Genomic DNA, 18,180 nt, shown 5'->3' with positions numbered 1-18,180 from the left:
TAAATTAGCATGAACAAACAGTGTAATTAAAATGAGGTCTGCTAGTTTAATATAAAGAATACATGTGTAGGTTCACAGCTATTATTAACATTCTCAGGATGTTAAATGATATAATGTAAAAATCCCACCTCTGTATACCACATATGCCTACAATATCCACTCCCAATTTAAGAAGTACCAAAATATATACTATCACTGTGCCAAAGATAAAAAGTCTCAGTGATTAAACTGTTATCAGTTTACACTTGAACTGTTAATAGTATTTTACTGCTTTTCCTCAGTGATGAGGTGAAGCCTGTATCTCTTCCCTGTATTCCATTTCCATTTTTTAGTTGCCCACTCGGTTCTCCCCATCCAGGTGTCCTACAGGAGTTCTTCCAAGACAACAAGGTCCAAAATTAAAGTCAGTATACTTCCCTTCATACTTGATCCTCTTAAGGAATGGAATTACAATTCCCTCAGTTCAAAGCTAGAAGTTGGCTGCATTCTTGACACCCCATTCTCTTTACACATTAACAACATCAGCAAATCTTGCAACTGCCACATCCCCAACCATCCCACTTCTCTAAATCCTACTGGCCAATTCTTTAGCTCTCTTCTAGGGCGTGACCAACAAAATTCTTGTGTATAAGCCTGTCTCCAGGAGTTAACCCTTCACACTAATCATTTTTGTTCACGATTTTCCTAAAACAAATTTCTCATTATTTTTTTTTTCATTCACCAAATATTTGATGATGCCTCTATGCTGGTACTCTGCTATTGACTGGGGATACAGTAACAAACAAGACTGTCTTGGTCCCATACTGAATGTTCTAAAGGAATAAAAAAATTAAACTCTGTTCTCTCCAAAGGAATGAAAACAAAAAGTTTAAAACAAGTAAATATCATCATGAAAAACGTTGTAAAGGGGAGAGAGACAAGTACAAGGTCCTCTGAGAATATATAATAGGTGGGTCCTACTGAAGAAATGGGGGTGGGGGCCTTTCCTTAGGGTAACAGATGAACAATGAGATAAAAGACACAGTAATGGACTTGGTAATTGTTTTTAAGAGCTAAGAGCATTCCCATCTTTCTGCTGAGCAGCTGCTGAATGGCTGTACCATTAAGCAAAAAAGGCAACATACAGAAGCAAATTCCTTGTATGTTGGGTTTTGGATCGTTGAGTAGACAGGTGGGTATGTGGGTCTAGAGCTCAGAAGCAGCTTTAGGACAAAGATATATATTGGGAGCTCATCACCTTCAACATGTTAATTGAAACCATAGGTGTGCATGAGACTGCCTAGCAGCAGTAAGAGGACACAAGGAGGAAAGCCTGAGAAACTTCTATAAAATATAAAGGTCAAAAAGGAGAAGCTGGAAAACACAAAGAAATACCTCCCAAAATGAACGAGAAAAAAGAAGAAAACCCAGAAAACCCAGAATAGCACAATGTGATGAGAGTATTTCACAGAGGCAGCAGGATTGGATGGTGCCTGAATTTAAACCCTTGCTTTACCATTTACCAGTAGTTACTCAACCTAAGTTCAGCCTCTTCACCTATAAAACGCAAATAATGGCACCTACCTTAAATAGATATTAAACAATCAAATGAGGGACACTGCATGGCTCAGTTGGTTAAATATTTGCCTACGGCTCAGGTTCTGATCCTAGAGTCCTGGAATCAAGCCTCACACTGGGCTCACATCAGGCTCACATCTAACCTGCTTCTCCTTCTGCCGCTCCCCCATGAGACAATTCCTACGAAGAGCTGAACAGCTGAACTAACAATCACTGTTAGTATTAGTAGGGAGAGATCACCTGTGCTGAAGGCTGAGGAGATAGCAAGCAAGATAAAAACTGGTATCCACTGGATTTATTTACCATCTAAGTCACCTGTGACCTTAACGAGAACACGTTATGGAGCGCCTGGGTGCCTCAGTGGGTTAAAGCCTCTGCCTTCGGCTCAGGTCACGAACCGGGGGTCCTTGGATCGAGCCCCACGTCTGGGAGCCTGCTTCCCGCCCACCCCCCTCTGCCTGCTGCTCTGCCTATTTGTGATCTCTGTCAACTAAATAAATAAAATCTTAAAAAAAAATAAACCAAACAAGAACATTTTAAGGCATGGCAATGATGGAGTCAGGTTGGAACTGGCTGAGAATGAGAATCAGGCAAATGGACACTGACATCTTTTTGAAAGGCACAAAGAAGGGAACAGCAGTAGGAAAGGAAGGTAAGGATAAGTGAGGCCTGGAAAAAATTTGTTTTAAAGATTTACTTATTTGAGAGAGAGATACCCCATGCATGTGCAGGGGGTGGGAGGGACAGAGGGAGAGTCTTAAGCAGACCAGCAGACTCTCCGAGGAGGGGGCTCGATCCCACAACTGCCTGAGATCACAACCTGAGCCAAAACCAGTATGACACTTAACCGACTATGCCACCTAGGGTCCCCAGGTCTGATTTTTTTTTTTTTTTTTTTTTTTTTTTAAGATAGGAGATACTCAACATTTTGTGTATGCTGACTGGAAATTATCCCAGTGAGAAGAGAAAGACGGGTGAATATAGAGGAGCTTTAACCTTTCTAAAAAATAGGACACACAGTGAAATTCAATGGTAAGATACTGTGGTCTGTAGTGTCATGTTTTTTTGATCTTCACTTTTTAGAGGCAGTGACTCTGGGTGAAATGATTTAAGGTTTGCTTTAAAATGTCTGGGGGTGGGGGGGTAGGGATAGTTTTTTTTAAGGCAAAATTTTTAGTTATTGATGCTAGAATGATAGGTAGATGGGAATTCATTATAAAGCTGGCCCTAACCTAGGGGTTAGGGATGCTGAACCCCCTTCACAGTTGAAAATCGTACAACTTCTGACCTGACTCCCCAGATATTTAACTGTTACTAAACTACTGTTAACCAATAACATCAACAGTTGACTGATACTTTTTGTTATATTACATGTTGTATTCTTATAATAAAGTTAGAGAAATGTTAAGAAAATCATAAGGAAAGTGCATTTACAGTCCTGTAGTGTATTTACCGGAAAAAAAAAAATCCATGTATAAGTGGACCTATGCAGTTCAAACCCATGTTATTCAAGAGTCAATTATACTCTTCCCTCTACTTTTGTGTATTTTGAAAACTTCCACAATAAAAAGTTAAAAAAGGAAAAAACCCATCTTTTTTCACAGCAACATGAAAATTGGTGAGACAGTTAAAAGTGTGAGAGGCAAATGGATACAGGAACGTCTATTCTGGATCATGATTTCTGAACCACAGCACCCCACAGCAGGCAACCACCCCTTCCTAAAATTTCAGTCAGCAGAGGAAATGGAGATGCAGGCGACAGGACAGCCACCCTAGCTGCTCTGCCAGCCTGTGTTCAGCCATGCAGCTGTGACTGGCCAATGTGTCCTCTTTCAGGCAGACAACCAGACGACATAGACAGGGCTTACCCACCACAAGACTACATTTCATATATTAGGAAAACAAATTCAATCAATGTCTCTTTATTTTAGAATTGAGTTTCTTGCTTTGACATAATCGCTTTTGTACATCTCTTAAAAATTCTGAAAACAAATGACCTCTGTTTAGAAGGAACATTTTCTTTCTTTCTTTTTTCTTTTTTAAGATTTTATTTATTTATTTGACAGAGAGGGATCACAAGTAGGCAGAGAGGCAGGCAGAGAGAGGGGGTAAAGCAGGCTCCCCGCTGAGCAGAGAGCCTGATGTGGGGCTGCATCCCAGGACCCTGAGATTATGACCTGAGCCAAAAGCAGAGGGCTTAACCCACTGAGCCACCCAGGCGCCTCTAGAAGGAACATTTTCTTAAAATTAACAAATTTTTGGAAAACATCATGTAATCATATGGTACAAAAATCAAAACTACATATATCAAAAGGGACACACCAGTAAGTCCCATTCCCATCTAGTTTCCCCCAGCTCCTCTTTGGATAACCACTTTAGTTTCTTGTAGAGCCTTCTAGAATATATAATATAAACACATTATTTCTCACCATTTCTTACACAAAAGGCAAGACTCTGTACTTCCCCTATCCTCCTTTTACAATATAACGTACAGATCTTCCTATTTATTAGTATGTGCAGATTTTCTCTTGTTTTTAGCTGCATAGTATTCTATTGTGTGGATACACTGAAAAGCAGTTTTTTGTTTGTTTGTTTTTAAACAAATCCCTTTTAGATAGACATTGGTTGTTGTTTCCACAAATTCTCTTAACCACACTTCTACCAAAAAAAAAAAAAAAAAAAAAAAGGCGGAGTAAATTATACCTGCAATGCACCCACGAAATGACACATCTGTTTAGAACAAAGGTCTTAAAAGTGAGACTGCCTATCACAGAGGAAATACACATGCAATTTGATAGATACTGCCAAGCTGCCCTCCAGAGACATTGTATCATTTTGCATTCTCACCAGCAACAGATTAGAGTTCCTCTTTCCAACGCCTTGTCAATGGTGTCTCTAATTTCAGAATTTTTACCAATCTGAAACAGGAAAATTGGTATCTCAATATGGTTTTTATTTGCATTAATTTCCTGATATAATTAAAATTTTAAAAATTGATTAAAAGTGAGCTTAAGCAGCTTTTCACATGATTAAAGGCTAGTAGGCATTTTTTTTAAATTTAATTAAAAAAAAATTTTTTTCCCAGATTCCAAGGCTATAAAAAACAAAGGCATACTTTTTTTTTAAAAGGATATTTTCTTTTGCTGTTTTTTTTTCTTTTTTAAAGCTTTTATTTATTTATTTGACAGAGATCACAAGTAGGCAGAGAAGCAGGCGGAGAGAAGGGAGGGGGGAAACAGGCTCCCTGATAAGCAGAGAGCCCATTGTGGGGCTTCATCCCAGGACTCTGGGATCATGACCTGCGCCCAAGGAAGAGGCTTTAACCCACTGAGCCACCCAGGCACCTCCCACCCCCTTTTTTGCTGGTGTTTTACTTGGGTTGGATGCCTTGGTTTTTTTATACCCTTTGTATTCTGAAGCCTATTATCATCACCTAAAAGGTATATTAAAGTCTAAATTTCCCAAACTCAGCATCTTTTTTTTTTTCCCTTAAGATTTTTATTTATTTACTTGATAGAGAGAGAGAGATCACAGTAGGCAGAGAGGCAAGAGGGGGGTGGGGGGGAGCAGGCTCCCTGCTGAGCAGAGAGCCCAATGTGGGGCTCGATCCCAGAACCCTGAGATCATGATCTGAGCTGAAGGCAGCGGCTTACCCACTGAGCACCGAGGCACCCCTCAAACTCAGTATCTTAAGATCTCATACCATTGTTTATTCCTTTTGCTACATCTCTCCAATCAGTGGAGACTCTCCAAAGACTCATCAGTTAAGACTGCTTAAGTTTGGGGTTGAACTGTTACTAAACCAGCTCTTTATCGTCCACAGATCCTTTGGACTGTGCTCTTGTCTTTGTGGCTGACCATCTTGTAGTCACCAACGTTCTTCAGTCTTTTTCAAGGCAAAGGTCTGACCATGTGCAAAATGCCTTCTAAAGAGGCTGACCAGGGCTACCAGCCAATAAACATGTTACCCACTGTAGAACTAAATGCACAGCTTCAGAAAATGGCTTTGTCTAGACTGAACAGTTTTATTTTTCCAATCTATACAAAAAAATCTGGTGAAAGCTGGCTCCTGATATATCCATGGTATTTTGTAATTTATAGTAACACTTTAAAAAGTTATCACACTGCAAACTGTACCAAGTATCACATAATTAGAACTTATAAATTATTTCATGGGGTTATTTGAAATGTCATATATTTTCAACTCTACCATTATGGAAGTTTTTCAAAAACTTTTTAACACAAAGAATTTATTATACAGAGTACAGTTTAAAATTAATTTTGGCCAATTTGCATTTTTAAAACAGTAGTGATTTTCTTTTTAAAAAATTGCCAAAATGGGGCACACCTGGGCGGCTCAGTCAGCTGAGCTTCCGAAACTGTATTTCAGCTCAGTCGTGATCTTGGGGTCATTGAGACAGCCCCACGTTGGGCTCTATGCTGAGCTCAGAGTCTGTCCCTCTCCCTCTGCTCCTTCCCCTGTTCAAGCTGCACACTCAGATAAATAAGCAAAAATATTTTTTAAAAATTACAGAAACAATTCATGTTCATTGTAACAAATAAGTTAAGAAGCAAAAATACAACCATCTCCTCCCTCCTCCTCCTTTGCACTCCCATTCCCTATGAGCAGACACTGTTTACAATCTGGTGTGTGCATCCTTCTCCATAAATTGCAAAATATATACACAGCCATAAAATCGGGACACACACACATTCTTCTACAACCTACTCTTTCTGAAAACTCAACTATTACCAGGAACTGTTCTTTTCTACTGCCTTACCTTATTGGTCTTTGGGTATAAAATTAAGACATGGAAAACCTGACAATTTAGAAAGCATTCTTCTTTTCCTTTTCCTTCACAACTTTTAACCACATACACACCATCTAAACATTCTTATTTCTGAGGTATTAACAATGGTAGGATCTCCCAATGCTTCACACTTTTTCATCTCACTTGATTTTCTATATTAGGAGGGTAGACTGTTGTTTCTAACCTCAACAGAAAAAAATGGATGCCTGTGCCTGTGTTGCTCTTTTTTGTCAATTTAAGATTTAATGAAGACAGGAACGTTTCTATTGTCCTTTTTTTTTTCTATTGTCCTTTTTTCAAAGGCAAAAACCACGGAAAGGCAAACAGTTAAAGATAACGTCCATGTCCTGACACTGAACAGTCAAATCTCCTGTGAAAAACAGGAGGAAACACTGCATCTTGTGCTCTGGCAGATGCACTCTAATGACTCCTGCCAGCCTAGAGGTTATCGGAAATATTGACATTATATATAATATTACATTTCAAATGTGTATTTTTGGACAATAACATCTGCTTATGAAATGTGAACATGCTAGCACATTTTGTCACGGACATTGAACATGTTAGCACATTCTGCTATTCTAAAAACTTCACGATGAAGTTTTTCTCTTTTCACATTTACCAGAAAACCTTCTGCCACTTACATTCTCTAAGTTTAGGGACTTCTTCGCATAGATGCATTATGTTTTATGAATCACTTACATTTATTTCACTAGAGGTTGCCTATGTCAAGTTTAAGTAGCAATATGTACACTTGACTATTAAGTCTTTAAAAAATCCCTGAGGACAAAAGAACTATTCAGCTGATGATAAGCCTAGAATGTAGTTAGAAACACAAGTTCTCCCCCTCACACCAGCTGTCTTACCCAACAGTCTGCTGGGTCATGTTGTATCTTAATCAATACAAAGAGGTAATGACAAAAGTAGCAAATGTAAAGACTGAATGGAACATGAACTCAAATACCAAACTGCACTGTCCAATATAGCAGCCACTGGCACTAAAATGGCCACTAGACACATGTGGTTATTTAGATTTAATTAAAAATTTGACTCATTGGTTATACTAGTTGAATTTTAAGTGTCCAATAGCTGGTGGCTACTGTACTGAATGGCCAGATAAAGAACATTTCCACCAAAGGAGAAAGCTCTCATGACTGCCCTGACATACACTTGTATAGGAAGAGGCCCATATTTCACTTCAAAACTGGGCTTCTGGCGCTTTCTTGGTGGTAAGAGCAACATCTGACCATTTTACTGAGTGCTTAATTCTCACAACCATTCTGTGAGGTTAGGTCCTATGTGTCCACAACTCCTTAGCCAAAACAATACTTCGTGAACAGATGTGCTGCAGAATTCAAATTTTTTGGATCTTACACAGAAAACACCCTCACTTGGGTCTAGTACAGTACCTCATAATCAAATATTAATGTTTCTGTAGCGAAACATGAATAACCGAAGTAAGATAAATGAAGATTAGAAACTGCTTCATATCAGCTTAGGTCAGGTTTTGCTTCCAAAAGAATTAAAGAAAAACTCTGGGTTTTCAGAACTTGGGGTTTGGGAATTGTGGACCTGTGTGATGATCACCATTTTGAGGTGAGGAGCCAGGTGCAGTTCTGAACACATGCAGCCTTACTCCAGACTCTCTCCCAAACTGACTTGATCATCTGATGACAACGTTGGGAGTCAGGAAGTTCCAGTTTCTTTCTATTTTTAATTATACTATAACTAGCCATGTGATCTTCCCTGGGAAAGGCTTTACATCTTCCTGGTCTCTATAAAACCCTCCTTTGTCCTCAATAAACTTGAAGGCCCAACTAATTTTTATTTTTAAGATTCTAGGTTTTTAGGGGCGCCTAGGTGGCTCAGTGGGTTAAAGCCTCTGCCTTCAGCTCAGGTCATGATTGAGCATCGCATTGGACTCTCTGCTCAGCAGGGAGCCTGCTTCCTCCTCTCTCTGTCTCTGCCTGCTTCTCTGCCAACTTGTCTGTCAAATACGTAAATAAAATCTTAAAAAAAAAAAAAAAAGATTCTAGGTTTTTGTATTGTGTTTTTCTTCCAAAAATTATAAGTCCTTCCAAAAATATCCGTTTATGTTTGGCTGATCACTGGCATGTTATAGGTAAATCAGTACTGTTTTCAGGCAACTGAAAATTGATATTTATTTTTAGTATGGTTGACACAATATTACATTAGTTTCAGACATACAACATAGTGATTCGCCAAGTTTACACATTATGCTATGTTCACCACAAGCTACCATACAACTGTTACATACAACTATTATAATATCATTTCTTGTATTTCTTATGCTGTGCCTTTTATTTCTGTGACTTATTAATTCCATAACTGGTTGGTTTAATCAACCCAGGGAAAATCCTTCTGAGTCACTTTCTAAAAAAACTGGCCAGCTCTAGGGTCTAACCCCCGGCTCTTTTGTTCCTTTGTCAAACAGATTGTTCGATAAAGGTTTTCACTGCTGATAATGATGGGAGAAGAGTGCCGGGTTCATACCTCTTTCTTCTCTTCTCTTGGTCCACAAAAAGCAGTGAAGAAAGAATTGTCACCACTTTAGAAGTATGCAGAGATCCTATAACTTTACAACAGAATTGGGGTCTGGGCTTTGGGGGTACAACCAGAGTACAGTAGGCAGAGAGGGAAAGACATTCCCAAGAAAAAGGTAGTCTGTCCAATTCTTGGAAATCTAGGAAATCAAAGCCCTGTGATCTTCTTTATTTTATAACCTCTTCCTATCCCATACTTCAAACTCTGCCAAAGCCATCAGCAGAAATGTGTCATCTCTCAAGACCTCCTAGTGAGGTGTTTCTTCCAGAGACTTGATGCACATTAAAGACAGGAACATACTCTACACCCTGAAATAAAGGAATTCTTACTGAAATGCAAAAAGAAACGAAATACATGTATTTTAGACAGGCCAAAATCAGGTTAGCCAAATGTACCAAGACAGACTTGGGAGACTGTACCAAGTAATGTATTAGTACAGGTTAGCTATTGAGCTATTTTATATGGTCACTATGAAAACTCCTAATTCCTTTACTACATTCCCCCAACCTTAATAGACAAAGACAAAAAGTTACCAGAAAGTTCTCTCATATACAGTAAGATTATATTCTACACCCAAAGATTTTTAGAACCATGCTGGATTTTACTTAGTAATTGCTCTACAATCAAACATCTATTTCTAGATGCTTTATCAGCAAGTGCTTATAACACACAGCCTGCTAAAAATCATGCCAAACTGAGACACAGAGAGTACTGTTCTATAATGTGTTCTATGTGTCAGCCTTCCAGCTATACAATGAAAGCATTCTTATCCATTCAACAAACCAAGCAACTAATATTCCAACCCGGCACAGACAGTGCCCTACACTAGCACTCTACAAACTTTCTCATCTTGAAACTATTTATACTCTTGAAGGGAAGACCCTTTAGTGCTTTTTTTTCCTGTGGGTAATAACAGAAATTAAAACTGAGAAAATTAAAAACATTTACTAACTCATTTAAATATAACAAAACCATTACACAGGAGCATATTTTTTTTAAAAAATTTATTTACTTTAGAGAAAGAGAGAACAGGGGGTAGGGGCAGAGAGAGAGAGAGAGAGTCTCAAGCAGACTTTGCGTTGAGTTGGCGGTGAGCTCAGGGCCCAACACGGGGCTTTAACTCACGACCCAGAGATCATGACCTGAGCTAAAACCAAGACTTAGAAGCTCAACCAACTGCACCACCCAAGAGCCCTGAGCACAAATTTTTTAAAAGAAAAAGAACTATTTTCCAAAACAAAAAAGAATTTAGTGAGACAAGGGGATGGCATTCTTACATTTCTGCGTACCTCTTAAATGGCTGGTTTAAAAGGAAGACAGCCAGACTCGTCATTAACTGCCTCTGCATTCATTCTGTTGCTTTAGTTGAATGCTACAGAGAAGGAAATCTGGCCTTACACAGATGGGTAGCTGGAAAAGGGAGGGGTATTGTAATAACATTTTTAGATAAATGAGGATACTCTTCTTTGATACTACACTGAACTTCAGCAAGTGGTAATTTCTTAAAGTTAGTTTCAAAGTGAAATCTGACACTATATCAGTGAATTTTTTTGTTATGTTAAAATCCAATGGATCATATGTTAAAATCCAGTGGATTATGCTATACTTTGAATGGATCCTCTACCTATGGATAATTTTTGTAACATCTACGTATTGATCATCTGGAAAATACTGGCTCATTGAGTTATGTAGCTATGCCACATGTTGTCACATTTCATTATACAGTATCTGAAAAACCACATTTGTTAGTATCATTCCTCAGGCTAATGATAACATATAAATTTTCCAAAATTCTTATTTTCACTAAAAAGTTCAAATTTTATCAGTGGCGAAAGTACTGTGTGTGTATGTGTTTTAAGTGACAGGCTTACTTTTATTCATTTTGCAGAAACTGTCAAACATCAAAGTGTGAGTAACTCTAGTTTGTCCACTAGTCATTCTTTAAGTAAAAATAGTGTTCTAAGAAAAAAGTAGCCAGTTTGGCAAGCATCTCACTTGACTGCAGAAGTGTTTTTTCAAGAAAACCCATGGTACTTTAGTATACAGCAAAGTGCTTAATGAGAACTTTCCATTTTATTATTAAAAAATGTGTTCTTGGGGCGCCTGGGTGGCTCAGTGCATTAAGCCTCTGCCTTCGGCTCAGGTCATGATCTCAGGGTCCTGGGATCGAGTCCTGCAATGGGCTCTCTGTTCAGCAGGGAGCCTGCTTCCTCCTCTCTCTCTGCCTGCCTCGCTGCCTACTTGTGATCTCTGTCAAATAAATATATAAAATCTTTAAAAAATAATAAAAAATGTGTTCTCAAGGGTTTAGATTTAATAAAAGTAATTTTCACTGTTTCACCCTAAGTGAAATTGCCCTTGTTATCTTTTTTTTTTTTTTAAAGATTTTATTTATTTATTTGAGAGAAAGAGACAGTGAGAGAGAGCATGAGCGAGGAGAAGGTCAGAGAGCGAAGCAGACTCCCCATGGAGCTGGGAGCCTGATGTGGGACTCGATCCCGGGACTCCAGGATCACGCCCTGAGCCGAAGGCAGTCGTCCAACCAACTGAGCCACCCAGGCGTCCCGCCCTTGTTATCTTTTTTAAACAATGTGTGCATGGTGGTGAAGAATACAGTGGTTACTACCATAGTTTTGATGCCACTACCTTGATTCCTGTAACAGTCCAGCAGTGGTTTTACCGCTCACCACTTATCATAAGGAAAAAAAAAACTTCAAAATGAAGACAAAAAATTTAATGGCATTATACAGTTTGACCCTAAAGCCCCCTGAAAGTGTCTGAGGAACCCTGAGAGATTCAAAGTTCACACTTTGAGAACTGCTGCCTTATGCATTTACCCACAGCCCTGGCTATACAGACTGCTAGCATTTTTTATATGCAATTCTTTTTTTTTTTTTTAAGATTTTATTTATTGATTTATTTGTCAGAGAAAGAGAGAGCACAAGCAGGCAGAGTGGCAGGCAGAGGCAGAGAGAGAAGTAGGTTTCCCACTGAGCAAGGAGCCCAATGCAGGACTTGATCCCAGGACCCTGGGATCATGACCTGAGCCGAAGGCAGCAGCTTAACAGACTGAGCCACCCAGGCGTCCCCTCATATGCAATTCTAAAATCACAAAACACTAAGAAGTAGTGAATAATTTTTTTGCTATGCAAGATTTTTGGCTTTAAATATGTATGGTATGTAGAATGACTTATATACAAAGCCTAACAAATGCTATAATCTTTCCCTTTAAGACAGAGTATGATATATTGATTACTTCACAATTACTTTACCTAGATTCTTGTGATATAGAGAAATATGTTAATTAAACATAAATAAACTTTAAAAATGTTTGAAAAAAAAGACAGTATATAGAAGAGGATTTTATTTGTATTTTTTTAAAGGTTTTATTTATTCAGGGGTGTGTGTGTGAGTGTGTATGTGTGTGAGAGAGAGGGGGAGAGAGAGAGAGACAGAGCACACACACAAGTGGGGAGAGGCAGAAGAAGAATCTGAAGTAGACTCCACACTGAGTGGGGAGACTGACACAGGGCTCCATCTCACAGTGGCAAAATCATGACCTGAGCGGAAACCAAGAGTCGGATGCTTAATCGACTGAGCCACCAGGCGCTCCTTAATTTGTATTTTTATCTAAAATATTTGTCTAACATAATGTCCACAATCCCCTTCCATATTTTTCTCTATTTTAAGGGAAAAATATGTATCCTAATAATGGAATAGGTAATCTTATTAAATAAAATTTAAATAAATTAAATCTTTATGTGCAAGATACAAAGTAAGACAGTCACTTAAGATGGTTACAATATAGTAAGAAAGACACAGCATACAAGGTGACAGAATGGTTTTTGTTTTTTGGTTTTTGTTTTTTTTGGAAGATTTCATTTATGTATTTCAGAGGTGGGGGGGAGAGAGCACCCAAACATGAGCAGAGGAAGGGGAAGGGGCAGGCAGAGAAGTGGGCTCCCCACCGAGCGGGGAGCCTGAAGTGGGACTTGATCCCGGTACCATGGGATCATAACCTTGGCCAAAGACAGATGCCCAGCTGACTGAGCCACCCAGGCGCCCCAGAATGCAATGTTTTAATAAAGTGTTATGGGAGGTGCTATGGGTTGCTACATACTAAGAGTGGGCAAATTATGGCCTACTGCTATTCAGTAAACATTAGGTAAGCTCATCCATTAAGGTATTGTTTATTGCTGTCTAGTGCCTCACTGGCAGAGTTGTAAAGTTGTGACAGTCTGCACATGGCTCACAAAGCCCAAAATATTTACTATCTAGTCCTACATGGAAACAGTTTGCTCACTCTTGTATACTGTTGTTACTGTACAAAGCCACCTGGCTACTAGGGAGAGAAAATGTCAAAATACAACATGTCCTTTCCTCCCAGAGGATGCAGCTTGACATTAGGCACAAAGCTTGATAAGCATGACCTTGTCTCCTAGTGGATGGATGCAACTACCTGGTAGGAATGGCATCTTTTCATTTCAGAAAGGTGATTATTTATGAGCCTGAGTCCACTCAGCCATGGAGGCACTATTTCCTGCTTTGCCAAAGAGGTGTATCTATGTAGTCTATCAAGAGTCACGAACATCTCTGAGTCACAACATGAAGATGGGTGGATTTCCAATATCAAAATATTTTTGGATCAGAAAAGAAGAATTTTCATTTGTTCATATCCCTTCACTAGCACCAAATACTTTATGGAAAGAACATATATGAGATATACCATATGTTAATATTTCACATTTTACCCAAACAGTACAGTAAAAAATTATTTCCATCAGAAATGCAAAATCTGTGGACTGAGCAAATTCCTATGAAAGAAAGGTATTACTCTCCATGGCAGTAAAGAGGAGTTGTAGTCATTTTGTTTTCAGATGGATTTTACTGCATAGGACAGATAAGAAAGGGTATACAATGCTCCTGTGAAATAAGAAGAACCGATACTGAAGGATTCCATGGCACTATGCTTTCATTTTTTCCTATTAATTACTCTTTTAGATATGCCCTCATATTACAATTTCAAAAGCATGTGCATTTTTTTGTGATTTGAGCATACACCCAGCAACATAATTGTGACCTCTGTGTTAATACACCAGCAGCCAGAAATAGAACTGTATTAGCTATAACAGTTGTATTTTTAAGGCAAGGGAAAAACCTAGGCAATTGGTTTTCTCAAGGTAGACAGGTACAAGCTGGAGTAAAGTGGTTTGTATATTTTCATTTGACCAAGGAATTCATTTTTGGAAAAGAAACTTATAATGCAGCTTTCAAAGACATTTTTGTAGCACTATCCAAGATTGCTTGAGAACTTGAACTAAATAAATATCCTTACAAATTTACAAAAATTTGTGTTAACATGCTGGCCAAGATAAATATTTCATGAAGGCACTACACCTGGATGTCTATACACTCTCTCATGATATATGCCCATAGAACTTAGTAAGGCCTATGTATACCCAAAACAACCGAAAGCCAGGGACTCAACAAATACTTGAATACATGTTCATAGCAACATTATTGACAACAGCCTAAAGGTGGAAGCAACCAAACTATCCAACAACAAATGAATGGATAAAGCAGATGTGGTATGTATATATATCCAAATGAATATTATGCAGCCTTAAAAAAGTCAACTTCGATTAAAAAAAAAAAGTCAACTTCGATACATGCTACAACACAGATGAGCTCTGAAAATATGCAAAGTGAAATAAGCAGGACACAAAAGGACAAATAGTGTTTGATTCCACTTATACGAGGGGCCTAGAAGAGCTAAATTCATAGAGAGAGGGACACCTGGGTGATTCAATCAATTAAGCCACTGCCTTTGGCTCAGGTCGTGATCCCAGGGTCCTGGAATCAAGTCCCACATTGGGCTCCTTCCTCTGCAGGGAGCCTGCTTCTCTCTCCTCCTCTGCCTGCCTCTCTGCCTGCTTGTGCATGCTCTCTCTCTGACAAATAAATAAATAAAATCTTTTTTAAAAAATTAAAAAAAAAATTCATAGAGAAAGTAGAGTAGAGGTTGCCAGAACTGGGAATTATTGTTCAATGGGTACAGAATTCTGTTTGAGATGATGAAAAGGCTCTGAAAATGGATAGTGGTGACAGCTGCACAACAACCTAAGTGAATGGACTTAATGCCACTTACAAATGGTTAAACTGGTAACTTCTGTATTTATAACATTAATTTTTTTTTTTTTTTAATTTGACAGAGAGAGAGAGAGAGAGAGAGAGAGAGATCGATCACAAGTAGGGAGAGGAGCAGCAGAGGGCGGGGGGAAGCAGGCCCACTGCCAAGCAGAGAGCCTGATTCCGGGCTCAACCTCAAGACCTGAGCCAAATGAAGGTGGGGCTTAACCCACTAAGCCACCCAGGCGCCCCATCACATTTTTTTTTTTTTTTAACAAGAAGGGAATTAGTTTTTAACATTGCTCTTAAAAACATGCAGCAAACTGATTTTCACTTTGTGAGTCTCATTGCAAGATTATTCTCTGCCATTTAATGCTGATAATATAATAATTTTACGTATTATTCTGTAAACAAAGTCTTGAAAGCATGCACACAATTCCAAAATCTGGACTTTAAGAAGAAATTCTGCAATGCCTTGTAAAAGTCAGTGCTGCAGGGGTGCCTTGTGACTCAGTCAGTTAAGCATCTGACTCTTGATTTTTTAAAAATATTTTATTTGACAGAGAGAAATCACAACTAGGCAGAGAGGCAGGCAGAGAGAGAGGAGGAAGCAGGCTCCCTGCGGAGCAGAGAGCCCAATTCGGGGCTCGATCCCAGAACCCTGGGATCATGACCTGAGCTGGACGAAGGCAAAGGCCCTAACCCACTGAGCCACCCAGGCGCCCCCTGACTCTTGATTTTGGCTCGGGTCATGATCTCAGGGTCCTGAGATCAAGTTCTGCTTCAGTCTCTGTGCTCCGCAGGGTGTCTGCTTGAGATTCTCACCCTCCTCCCCCTTGTGGGTGAATGTGTGCTTTCTAAAGTAAATAAATAAATCTTAAAAAAAAAAAAAAAAGTGAATGCTACAGGTTGACATTTAGTCATCTCCTGGTAGCTAACCTCTCCTAGTGATGAATCTATTTCTGTAGACAAGCAAAAAGATGCCTGACAATTTAAGTCACGGTGCCTACATTACTTCTGTCAAGATAAACCAGAGTTAAAAGGAAATGTCCCAGAACAAGGGGAATTTCTAAGACAGTCTGAATTTCAGTAAAAAATCTCCAATGCCCATGAAGGCAGTTCCACCTGTATAGACTGCGGTCACCTCAAATTCAACACATCTAAAACCAAACAAATCTCCCCATCACCTTGCAAGATCTAATGTCTGTTATATGCGCTCCAACAGTAATAACTGCTTGTCACTATCCCATCCTATCCAATGCATCACTGCATGCATGACTATTGAAATTAGTACTGATAAGTGCTGGCACTCCGAGATAAAGACCCAGCCCCCTATCACCCACTAAGGAAAAAAAGAAATAAACACGCTATCAAGTTGAGTGGATAGGTGTAAAGGTTCAGCTTGGAGGCCTGTGGGAGACTCTGGTCCGCTGGGAGGTTACAAATAGTCCAGTAGTTCAGCTGAGCTAGAGAAGACTGAGCAAGAGAACCAAGAGACGTGAGGCAGCAAGAATGTACTCCCATAAAAGTATCTGTTGGGGTTTATACCGGTTAGGGAAGGGGGGAGGTGTGTGGTGATGTAGTGAAAAGACAAACGGCCAGAAAAGTTAAACAGGTCAGGTCCAGTCTTTGAGGGATTCAGGCTGGATTGCCAACGCTACTAGTGTCTTTCTGACACAATCTGTCTTCTGCCCTCAGTACTCCATGCACATGCTCTTCTTCCCCTCCCCAAGATCAGCAACAATTTTATTTCATCTATTAAACTTCAGTCAGTATCGTACTTGACATGCTCCCTCTGGCCCCTTGCAGGATCTAGGCAACAGTGACTGCCTCCTTTTCCTGAAACAGTATTGTTCCAGCTTCCATAGTTTTCTTCTGGATTTCTTCCTATCCCTCTAGCTCCTAAACCTCTTAGTCTCCTTTTCCTCAGCCCATCAGGGTTCTGTCATCAGTTCTCTTCCCTTCTTATCCTACACATTGTCTTTGGGTGACAGTCCACTGTCGTGTGTTCAGCTACCATCTTTACAGGCTGATGACCCCCTCCTCTAAGCAATAACAATCTTCCACTGAGCACTGCATCAAGCGATTGAAGAAACTGAAACATAGTAAGGTTAATCAACCTTTCTCTTTCTACTTTGTAGAAATTAACCTTTCTCTTTCTCTTTTAATCAACCTTTCTCTTTCTACTTTGTATAATTCACTCATGATGAAGAAATTTTAAAAGGAGACCATGGAAACTATTACAGGAAGAAGCAGGCTAAAGACCAATATATCACATAATCCTAGTTTTATTAAAAATGGGATGTACTGGGGCACCTGAGTGGCTCAGTGGGTTAAAGCCTCTGCCTTCAGCTCAGGTCATGATCCCAGGGTCCTGGGATCGAGCCCCGCATCGAGCTCTCTGCTCAGTGGGGAGCCTGCTTCCTCCTCTCTCTCTGCCTGCCTCTCTGCCTACTTGTGATCTCTGTCAAATAAATAAATAAAATCTTTTTTTAAAAATGGGATGTACTATTTCACATTTTTATATTATGTGAATTTTTAAAGTAACACAAACATTTAAATTTTTAAAAAACTGTGTCTAGGATCTTAGAAGACACGTTAAGAAAAAGAAGTGCTTATGATTTCTGATTTGGCTATATTTTTCATTTATTTTTAACCAAATGCTAAAAGCTTATGTTCTACAGTTAAACGTAACATCCCATCTATAGAATTATTTTTAAAAAGCCAATTTTAAAGATAAAGGTTTTCTTAAACTTTAAAAGCACCAACATTACGATTACATTCGTATTTTAAGATTTATTTAGTCATACAGTCACATCAATTGAGATCTTGATTCAGCACTAAATGCTACTTGCAGGTAAATGTTATTTTTCTGGTTACTGACCCCTCTTCACACAGGAAATGGCAACAAACTCTCATACTCTAATTTATTTGAAAAGGCAGCTTAAAAATATTTAAGCAGCTACTGTACCAGATTTTTAAAAAGATTTATTCACTTGAGAGAGACAGAGAGAGAGAGAGAGAGAAATAGCTGGGGGAAGAGTAAGAGGGAGAGGGAGTGGGAGAAGAAGACTCCCTGCTGAGCAGGGAGCCCAATACAAGGCTCCATCCCAGAACC

The 18,180-nt window shown here is 39.1% G+C and overlaps 1 protein-coding gene across 1 annotated transcript in view; it reads right to left on the bottom strand.

Moving 5' to 3' along the window:
• SPPL3 (signal peptide peptidase like 3) overlaps nt 1-18,180 on the bottom strand; it is a 146,652-nt gene that overhangs the window by 52,358 nt on the left and 76,114 nt on the right. The window lies entirely within an intron of this gene.

The sequence above is a fragment of the Neovison vison genome, chromosome 3 (genome assembly GCF_020171115.1).
Source record: "Neovison vison isolate M4711 chromosome 3, ASM_NN_V1, whole genome shotgun sequence".
Classification (NCBI taxonomy): domain Eukaryota; kingdom Metazoa; phylum Chordata; class Mammalia; order Carnivora; family Mustelidae; genus Neogale; species Neogale vison.
Note: the sequence above shows the minus strand (reverse complement) of the source record. Positions and strands in the feature narration are given on the sequence as shown.